Raw genomic sequence first — 10,372 nt, forward strand, 5'->3', positions numbered from 1 at the left:
GATAAACTAGAAGTCTAGAACTCTAAATAAGATAGATGCTGGAATTTAAAAAAAAATAAAGATATCCCTTTTTTTTTAAATATGAATTTTTTATGTTAGTTTATATAAAATTATACATTTTTTATTTAGAAAACATTTTTCTCTATGATGCAATGAGTCTTATTTTTTATTAATAATATTTAATCATTTTTCTTTCTATTTTTCTCTTACTTTATCAATTATGTGTTAAATTTATGTTGCTTTATAAATCTATATTTTTAAGGGATATAGGGAGTATCTTTTATGAAAACATTTACAAGACATTAAATAATAACAGTTATAAATTAAAATTCAATAATTCTTCATTGTCAAACTCACACGAATCATAATTACAACCTTAGTTCCGACCTATTTAATTAGTAATTTAGTAGTACAATATTTGAAACGATATGAATTTTAATACATAATTGGTAAAGTAAGAGAGCCAAAAAAAAAAAGTTATGAGGGTTATTGTTAGTGGAGAATGAGACCCGCCTCATTAGAAAGAATAAAAGTTTGCTTAAACAAACTTGATCTACTTTATGAGACATCTCAAAATGGCAAATGTGGTCTACTTTTAAGGGACGGAGAAATTATTTATCAAATTTAAGAGTATCGAGTACCATTTAAGAGAATTTTCATTTGTCTATTGGATAATATCCTCCGTCCCACTTTAGGAGTTTTGGTTTACCATTTTTGTGTGTCCAACTTAGGAGTCTCGGTTGGAATATTCCATAAATAGTAATAAGCCTCATATTCTACTAACTTTTTTCCACTCACATTTTATTATAGAGTGAATTACATTTTTAGGTTCTATACTTTCAGTGAGGAACATTTGCGATCCCTATACTTGTAAAGTATCATTTGCGGTCCCCAGGCTATACCACTTGCTCGTTTCAGGTGTTTTTTCACTTTTTTACCACATTTCCGGATAAAAACGCCTCCAAAAGTTTAAAGGGCATTTTTGTACACTCACTCTCCAAAAGTATGTACTTATTTTGATGTTTATGTTAGTTTGAGTACTTTAACTATGATTTGTGTTTAATAATTTTGTTTGGATTGGTAACAGTGTGCACAGATGCGGAACTAGTAAAAAGAAGGACTACCCTTTTTTTTCCAATTTTTCTTCTTCAAAATTTTCTAAATTTTTACAAATTATGTTTAGCTCTTACAGAAATTCTGCTGCAGAAGAGTAAATGGTCATTATTGATAAATGAGAAGGGTTGAATCTATGAGAGTATAAACTTACAGAGATTAAAAACGATTTTCGAGAGCTTCAGGAAGAAACAACCCAGTTAACAATAAAAATGAAATAATAGCAGTATTATTTAACTGCTATCACTCTATGCTTTTGAAATATTAAATTATTTGTCTTAAAAGCCATGATATTTTAAAGATTTTTACATACTTCTAAAATGTGAATTATTTTTTTAATTCACATTTTAATTGATTAATCTTAGTTTGAGGAAATATAATACGTGCTTTATAGTAAATTAAATTTTATAAAGTTAAAACCTAAGATTAAAACTATGCATATTTATTATACTATAGCCAATTCAAAAAAAATTATTCGAATAAAATATAAATCACAGTTAAAGTACTTAAATTAACATAAATATCAAAATAGGGAGTACATACTTTTGGAGAGTGAGTGAATAAAAATGTCCTTTAAACTTTTGAGGATGTTTTCATCCAAAAATTTGGTCAAAAAGTGAAAAAGCACCTGAAATGAGCAATTGATATAGTATTGGGATTGCAAATGATATTTTACAAATACAGGGACAACAAATCCTCATCGCTGAAAGTGTAGAGCCTAAAAATGCAATACACTCTTTATTATAAAATTAATGTATAAAAGTAGGACTCACATTCCACTATTTTCTTTTCTCCAACTTTCCTTTACATTTCTTAAAATCCGTGTCAAACTCAAATAAGACTCCTAAAGTAGGACGAAGGAATTATGATTGGTTCCAAGTTTTAACCGGGTCAAGCTTAAGAGTCTCAATAAATGAGATTTGACTAATCTAACTTCCCTTTATTCTCTATATCAAATCAATCATACATTAATAGTGTATATTTGTACCCCCTCTGTCCACGATTAAGAATCTCATTTCTAAATGGCACGGGTTTTAAGAAATGTTAAGAAAAGTGGGTGGAAGAAAGTTAGTTGAATAGGGGTTCCACTTGTATATATTAGTTTTAAATGATATGTGAGTGGAATGAGTTAGTGGAATGTAGGGTCTCTTTATCATTTATGATAATTATGAACCGGGACTCTTATTCGTGGACGGACGACTCTTATTCGTGGACGTATATGCTAATAATTTTATACTCCCTTTGTCCCAAGGAAGATAACCTCTTCCTTGGGCGGCATGAGATTTTATGCAGTTTTATTTTGTATGTTTAGTGGAGAGAGAGTAAAGTAAGAGAAAGGGAATAAGTAGAGATAAAAGATGTTTCCATTTTTAGTAATTGGTCATCTTTGTTGGGACAAACTAAAAAGGAAAGTGGGTTATCTTCAATGGGACGGAGGGAGTAATATACTTTCTCCGTCCCATAAAAATCACACATTAATATTGTATATTATATACTAATAAAACCATAATATACTTTCTGTTAGGTTTGTTATACTGAAAAGCATGTTTCGAGCACGAATAGAATCTTGCTTGCATACGAAAAACTCTACAATCCACTTTAACTTGATTCTGTATTATTGAGCAGGTTGTACGAATAGAATCATTGTATTATTACATTGTGTTTGCTTATGCATTTATAAGATATTTTATAAAAATTTTAATTTATAAGAAGCAAACAAAGTCTAAGTCTTTTGCTTAGTAGACTGGTTGTGGGTGACGTCCACTTTAAGGTAACACAGTCGGTTCTATGCAATGCTTTGCAAAAGAAATAGAAGAATTTCACAACCCAAATTGGCTTAGACTACCTATCGTGAAAGGTTGCAATGTCAGTCCAATTATTTCTAAGCCTTTCTGAAAAATAAGATGACGTTGGTGTGGTATAGCACTGAATGGATCTATCAACAAGACGTGTCTTTATGCTATCTACTCTAAGACTAGGTCTTGATAAATAAATGTTTCTTAATTTACATACGTTAGCATTGAGCATACGGTATTGGTTATGCACTACTTTAACTTATCAAATGGTGCGGGTTTTTCGCAACCCAATAATCCTAATATATTGGGTAGTGGTGATTAATATCTAGCGGTGCTAGGATTGATATTATGTTGAATTGTGCGTGAGGTGAGTCTTATTTGATAATGTCCTCAAGAGGAGCTCGAACAATGTTTTATTATTCGGAAAATTGGCCAGTTGGAGTTTTATTACTCTATGAACAATAAATAAGTGTTTGATCTTGCTAAGTCCACTCTTGGAATTAATAAGATGTTAATTAATTAAGTCCATAGTAGACATTAATTAAATAATGGACATTTATATCTTAAGTGCGGGAAATAAATAATAAACATAATGGAAAATCAGATTACTTGTAGTTTCGGATTTGGATGAGCAGTGCAATATTACCTCTGTAGTGGCTGCTCGTAATATTCCAATATAAGCTTATATTAAATTGTGGGTTCAATTTAATTAGTAAATGAGTGAGGTCATATCCAAAACCTTCCATAGATCCCTGACTGGACCCAATATGAACTTAATATAAATAGGAGAATAAATGAAACAGAATACACACAATTTATTTTATGAAATTTTCGTCTCCTCTGTTTTTAGAGGAGCTCGAAAATTCTTCAGCTCTCCTCCATTAGGAATTTCTGTCTTCTTTATGCTAGTCCTAGTATTTTGATAAGATCATCCCACACTGATTTCGGAATACAGTTCGGGAACCAGTAAGAAGATCCGTAGTCCAGTATTGAAGATCATCATGTGGAGAAGGCGCAAGCAATCGACGATTCTTTGGAGAATCAAATCGGTAACTCTAAACCGTAGTATTCATGTTTTAGGATTTATTTTCGTTAAGCATGAATTATTTGCATTCTATCATGCAATTATTTGTTTAATATATGAATTGATTAATCGCATAATCGGTCAAATAGATCCTTATCTGATTTATTTGTTTTGTACAAGTCTTCCGTTGTACAAGGGGCTCCAAACTCCAGCACTTTCTTCGTCCCATAAAAATATGTGTACTTCCATTTTCATCCATCGCGTAAAAATATTGGCATTTTCATTTATGAGAAGGTATCCCAATTTATTACCCCTATACATCAAGTTATTTATAACTTATGCCACCATTAAAACACTAATAATAATATGGGTCTCACTATCTAGCTACTAACACTACTTTAATTACAATTTTCCTTCTCTTTCTTACTATACCAATTTTGTCTTAATTCTTTTGCCTTATTATATGCTCATATTTTTATGGGACGAGGAGAATAGTTATCAATATTTTATGAAAGTGGGCCGGAAAATGGTTTCTTTTGTATTTAGCTTTTATATATGTATGACTAGTGATAAAATGCAAACTGTAAATATTGTACAAACTCCAAACTATGATTTGGACCGTTAGAAAATGTCAACAGATTACAAAATAACAGCAAAAAAGAATGTCAACAAAGTGTCACAACGTCAACACAACATCAACCGTAGACATTGTATTGACATTTTTTGTTGCTATTATTTTGTCACATGTTGACATTTTTCTAACGGTTCAGATAATTTGTACAATATTTAGAGTTTGCATTTGATTAAATTATCATTATAAACATAGATTATGAATTAGGGTAGTGATAAAATGCAAACTTATATATTGTACAAACTCAAAACCCCTCAACACAGTTTCAACACATTTTTAATACAATATCAACACAGTGTAAAATTTCAAGATTTTAATGTCAACACAATATCAACACAACATCAATTATTGACTACCGTTGAAATTCTGTTGACATTTTTCTGTTAATGCTTTTTTGTGATCTGTTGATATTTTTCAATGGTCCAGATCATAGTTTGAGTATGTACAATATTTAAAGTTTTACTTTGATCACATCCCTTATTAATTAAGTATAATCCAGTTAAATCATATTGAATCGAGGTTTCCTAATTTAGTGGAAAAGATAAGTATTAATAATATAGTAATTAATTAGTTAGTTATAAATCAATTACTATCTTTGTTTAATTTAATGGAATTAATAGAACATTCTAATCAATTTGAAATTGAAGTAAGCAACATCGTGCTTAATTTGCTTAAGTGATAATTAAAAAATCATACCTCAAAATGATGAACCGATAATTACCATTCCTATCATATATGGTCTCCAAACAATTAGTCTATATATAAAGTAATATTAACACAACCCACTAAGGATAACAAGTTTCTGCAGTTGAGTACGTAGTCGTAAAACTATTCTCTTTGACGAATGATAGAACTGGGGATCTTTGAATTTAGTTAAACTAGTATTAAAACTTAATGCCATGTATGGGATAAAAGATTTTTAAATAATAAAGATAAATTAATTTAAAATAAAGAATATAGAGTAAATAAGTATATAAATATATTTATTGATAAGAACTAATTAAAATAAATATGTGTAATATTATAAACAACAACAAAAGAATATTTGTACAATTATTGATAATGATATTAATTTAGTTTCACTTTATTTTATTATTTATTGATGTTTCATAATTACTTGGTTTAGCTACATTTTGAATTCAATATAATTTACTTCTAAAAATTTTGAGAAGTAAAAAGAATAAAAATATGAGTAAATAAAAAACAATTCAAAAGAAGTAGAAGTAACACCAAGAGTACGATCTAACATAAAGAAACTAATACATAGTAAATCAAAGTTAACTCAATTCTAACTATATATAGACTTAATTACTTATTGAAAAAATAATTTTAAAAAATATAATTCCTCCGTCCCATAGAAATTGGCCATATTTCCTTTTTCATTCGTCGCATAGATATAGCCACATATCCATTTATGGTAACCTTTTTCTCTTTCTTTTTTATTTTTTCATTTATGGGTCCACCATCCACTACGTAATTTCAACTACTTTTTCTCCTTCTCTCTTACTTTACCAAATTACGAATTAAAACCCGTGCCAAACCTAAAGGACCAATTTCTATGGGACGGAGGGAGGATATATTATACAAAGTCCAAAAAACAAAAAATTCAAATTAAAAACTGTATTTAATCAAGAAAGATGTACTACTATAAATTGACTACATAGTTTTATAATACTACTATTTGAAATCTAAATTATACTCCAATCTTGTTAATGTTTTTCTCCAATCTTGTTAATATTTTATAACTCTATTTATGGGTAAAATACATACTTTTGTTGTTATTACTACCAATAATATACTCAAGTTTCTAGGACAAACTTTAGAAAGTATAGCAGTTTAACAGTGAAAAGCACAGTACTCAATGGAGACTCTCACTGTCTTATTATCCATGAAATTAAATTGATTAATTAAAAAATATATCAATTTTAATAATATCTAGTATCATACATGAATACATAAATAAATCTTTAAAACCCTAAATAAAGCCCAAATATGGACTACATAAATTTGTAAATTCCCAAATCCTAAAGTGACGCCCAATTTAGAACTCTTGTCAAAATATAACAAATTTTTTCAAACTATAGAATCTAACAAATTAAAGGTCCAAATTATATACTCCTACATAAACTAATAAGAAACAATACTACTAATCCAGTAAATATTTTCAAATTACATAATAATCCAATAAATTAAAAGCCCAAATAATACACACACAACGTACATAAACTAATATAGTAATACTCCCTACAAATCCTACGTGACAAAAAGCCGCCTCCCTCTCTCTCTCTCTAACTTGGCGCCTCACTCTCTCCCCCCCACCCTCTCAATCGGCAGAATTAGCATTTCCACGCCACCACGCCCACCAGCCGCCGCCCGCCGCCGCCTACCGCTCTCTCTTCTTCTCTCTCAACTCGGAGCCGCCACGCCCGCCTCGCCGCTTCTTCCGCCGTGTCCCGCTGCTCCACCGCCGTGCCTCACAGTTCACTCGCCAGCTTTACGCCGTCTGCTTCACGCCGCCGGATCGGACCGTCACCGCCCAACAACCTCAGCCTGCTACCCTCGTCATCCATCGGTGGAAGCTTTGAACTGTGACTGCTATCAAAAAATCAAAAAACCAGATAATTAAGTCCACTGAAATGCAGATTCAATTAATTGTGTGGGTATATATAACTATTTAATCTTATTTTAGAAGCCACTGCTGCTCAATAGGAGCTGCCTTTATTTTGTCCAATGGTTGTCAGTTCTCAAGATGACCAAAAGGATAAACAAAATAACTTTATATTTTCCCACCAAAAAGGATAAATATATTTTTTCACCAAATTGTCATTTTAGATTAGGATAGATGCGTTGAAGCAAGCGAAGCCAATTCAGGAGAAAATTGGTTTTCAAGGCTAGAGATTAGTTTTCTTTTCACCCTCTAAGTAGAAAAGAAGTGGATTGACGGAAAGAAGAGAACATTGAATTTGCATAGAAAATGTATTGACGTTCGACAGTAAAAAGAAGACATTCATATGCGCAATTGCAATCATATTGAAGTGATTTCACTACCTTGGCTTCTTAATGGAGGATTTCTCTAGCATCGCCGCCACGGAAGAAGTGACACAGTTCATTCTCTATCTTCCTCACTCTCTCTCTAATGTTGTTTTGAAATATTTAGCCAAAAATTTAGTAATGTTGCTATTTAATTATGGATTAGTAAATTTTGATGGAGCCAAAAAAGGACTATTTTCGGACCGTTTTCTTTTGTCCGAGATTCAAAGATCAAAGAGTTAATGTTTTGGATCATATTTGCAACATGATTATTTGTCGTTTCGATCCGTCAGTGAAATATTGTCCACTTTATTTTTATTATTATTTTTTTTAATTTCTGGTAAATGGACTATAATTTCCACCAACTCATTACACTCATATTCTATTATAAAACTAATATATAAATGTAGGGCCTACACACCACTCACTTTTTTCACTCATTTTTCTTCACATTCCTTAAAAACGAACCGAGTCAAACATAGACAACATTTCGCGGATGGAGACAAAATATATTTTTCCTTTTTCATTTTATATAGATATTAAGTATTATAAATCTACAAATAACATAAATAGATATTTTATATCCAAGGAGTGTGATCAATTGCTAACTTTCTTAAGTTGCTAACTTGCTAACTCATCAATGTAGTGTATTAAAAATGTCAATGCGATGACAATAAAATATCAACACATAATTTTGTTGAACTTCAATATATATGTTGATATTATGTGTTGACATTTTGATGTTATCGTATTGACATTTTTAATACACTATATTGATTAGTTAGCAGAGTTAGCAAAACTTAAATAGTGTTATATATCCATGCAAAATTAAAATAATAAATGTAAAGACATTCACAATTAAAATACTGTTATATATGAATAGTAAAGACATTCACAGTTAAATTATCCAAGGCCAAATTATCCATGCAAAATTATAAATACTGTTATAGGGGAGTGATCAATTGCTAACTCATCATTTAATTGCTAACTACAACTAATTTAAGGCTGTAGGATTTTAGAAAACGCGTGGTCTATAATTTGCCACGTGTAATTTTCGTTTTTATTAATAAAATAAAAAAAGATAAAAAAAAAACTCTAAATTAGGGTTTTGGATGAAAATGTCAATATAGTGTTTCAAATTATCAACACAATGTTTTGAGAATGTCAACACAATGCTTTAAGAATGTTAACCCATTACGTATATTGACATTCTACATGTATTATATTAACATATTTTATATAGTATGTTGACATTTCTGCTTGTACGAAAAAATTAAAAATTTTTGATTTTTTTTTAAAATTTTGACGTCGGAACATATGCATGTAGAATATCGTTGGAATCCTTATGAAATTATCTTTAATTTGATATATGTTATATGAAGTTAAAGTTTTGGGACTTCTTTTAAAAGTTAGTTATAACTAAACATGTAGTTAATTGACATTAATACCCCTATTGATATTTTTTAGAATTAATCCTATGGCCTTATTGACGTTTTTAGTTGATCGTATTGACATTTAGGGATTAATGATCTAAGCCCTTAATTTGAATATCTAATGGCTATTATTTAGTTGTAGTTAGCAATTAAGTTATGAGTTAGCAATATAACACTCTCCTACTGTTATATATGAATTGTAAAGACATTCACAATTAAAATAATAAACGTAAATGAATTTGACATTTGTACCCTTTTAAAGTTCAAGGGTAAAAATGGAGAAAAATAATATTTTTCATTTTCCAATGTATAACAATATTCTTTTTAAGTTCAGAAATCTAAAAGGTGCAAAGTGCATTTTCTAGAACCAAATTTCAAGTTCACTATTCCCTCTGTCCCAATAGGAGTCTTATTTAGTTATGACACGAGTTTTAAAAAATGTAAAGAAAAATGAATTGAATAAGTTGGTGGAATATGAGTCTCATTTATATATATTCCCTCCGTCCCATAATAGATTTTACACCTTCCTTTTTAGTTTGCCCCACAAAAGATGTCACATTTCCTTTTTTGAAAAAAGTTCTCTCTCACATGAATATAAAAATTACTCCATCCGTCCGCAAATAAGAGTCCTGGTTCACTTTTATCATAAATGTAGGGTTCCACCTTCCACTAACTCATTTCGCTCACATTTCATTTAAAACTAATACATATATATATAGAGGAGTGATCAAGGTCTAACTAATTTTAAGTGTATAACTAGAGAACAAATCTCATCCACACAAATAAAGGTAATAGATATTTTTTATTTTAATGATGTAAAATAGGCTAAGGGTATTTTTGGAATCACATCATGAAATTCATAAGAGGCGTGTGTTCCATATCAAATCATTCCATTCCAAATCAGATTTGGAACCAAAATTTCATGATCGATTTCCTTCCAAATTAGATTCATTACAATTCTGTTTTTCCATTCCATTCAACCGACGCGATTCTTCTCCAATTCACGTGATTCATTCTCCAATTTATCACGACGCGAATTTTGTCCAACTCATCGCGATTCTTCTCCAATTCATTGCAGTTCATCGTGATTCCATTATTCTCCAATTCATCAATCACGCAAAAGAGAAATCAATGGATTCAATTCTGATGTGGGGACGAAGAATTTTTCGATTCCGATCCATCATCATCGGGAGAGGAAGCTGAGACTTCTAAAGGTAATTATCATACTTTCGAGTGAAGTATTTATCGCTTACAGTGAAGCATATGATGCATGCCTTATAGTGTTTTGCGTTTTCATTCCAGTGAATTATATTGAGGATATAGTGAAGTATTTTACATTTACAGT

This window comes from Salvia hispanica, chromosome 1 (assembly GCF_029641045.1).
Source record: "Salvia hispanica isolate PSC_SH4W2 chromosome 1, Shi_PSC_v1, whole genome shotgun sequence".
Taxonomy (NCBI): Eukaryota; Viridiplantae; Streptophyta; class Magnoliopsida; order Lamiales; family Lamiaceae; genus Salvia; species Salvia hispanica.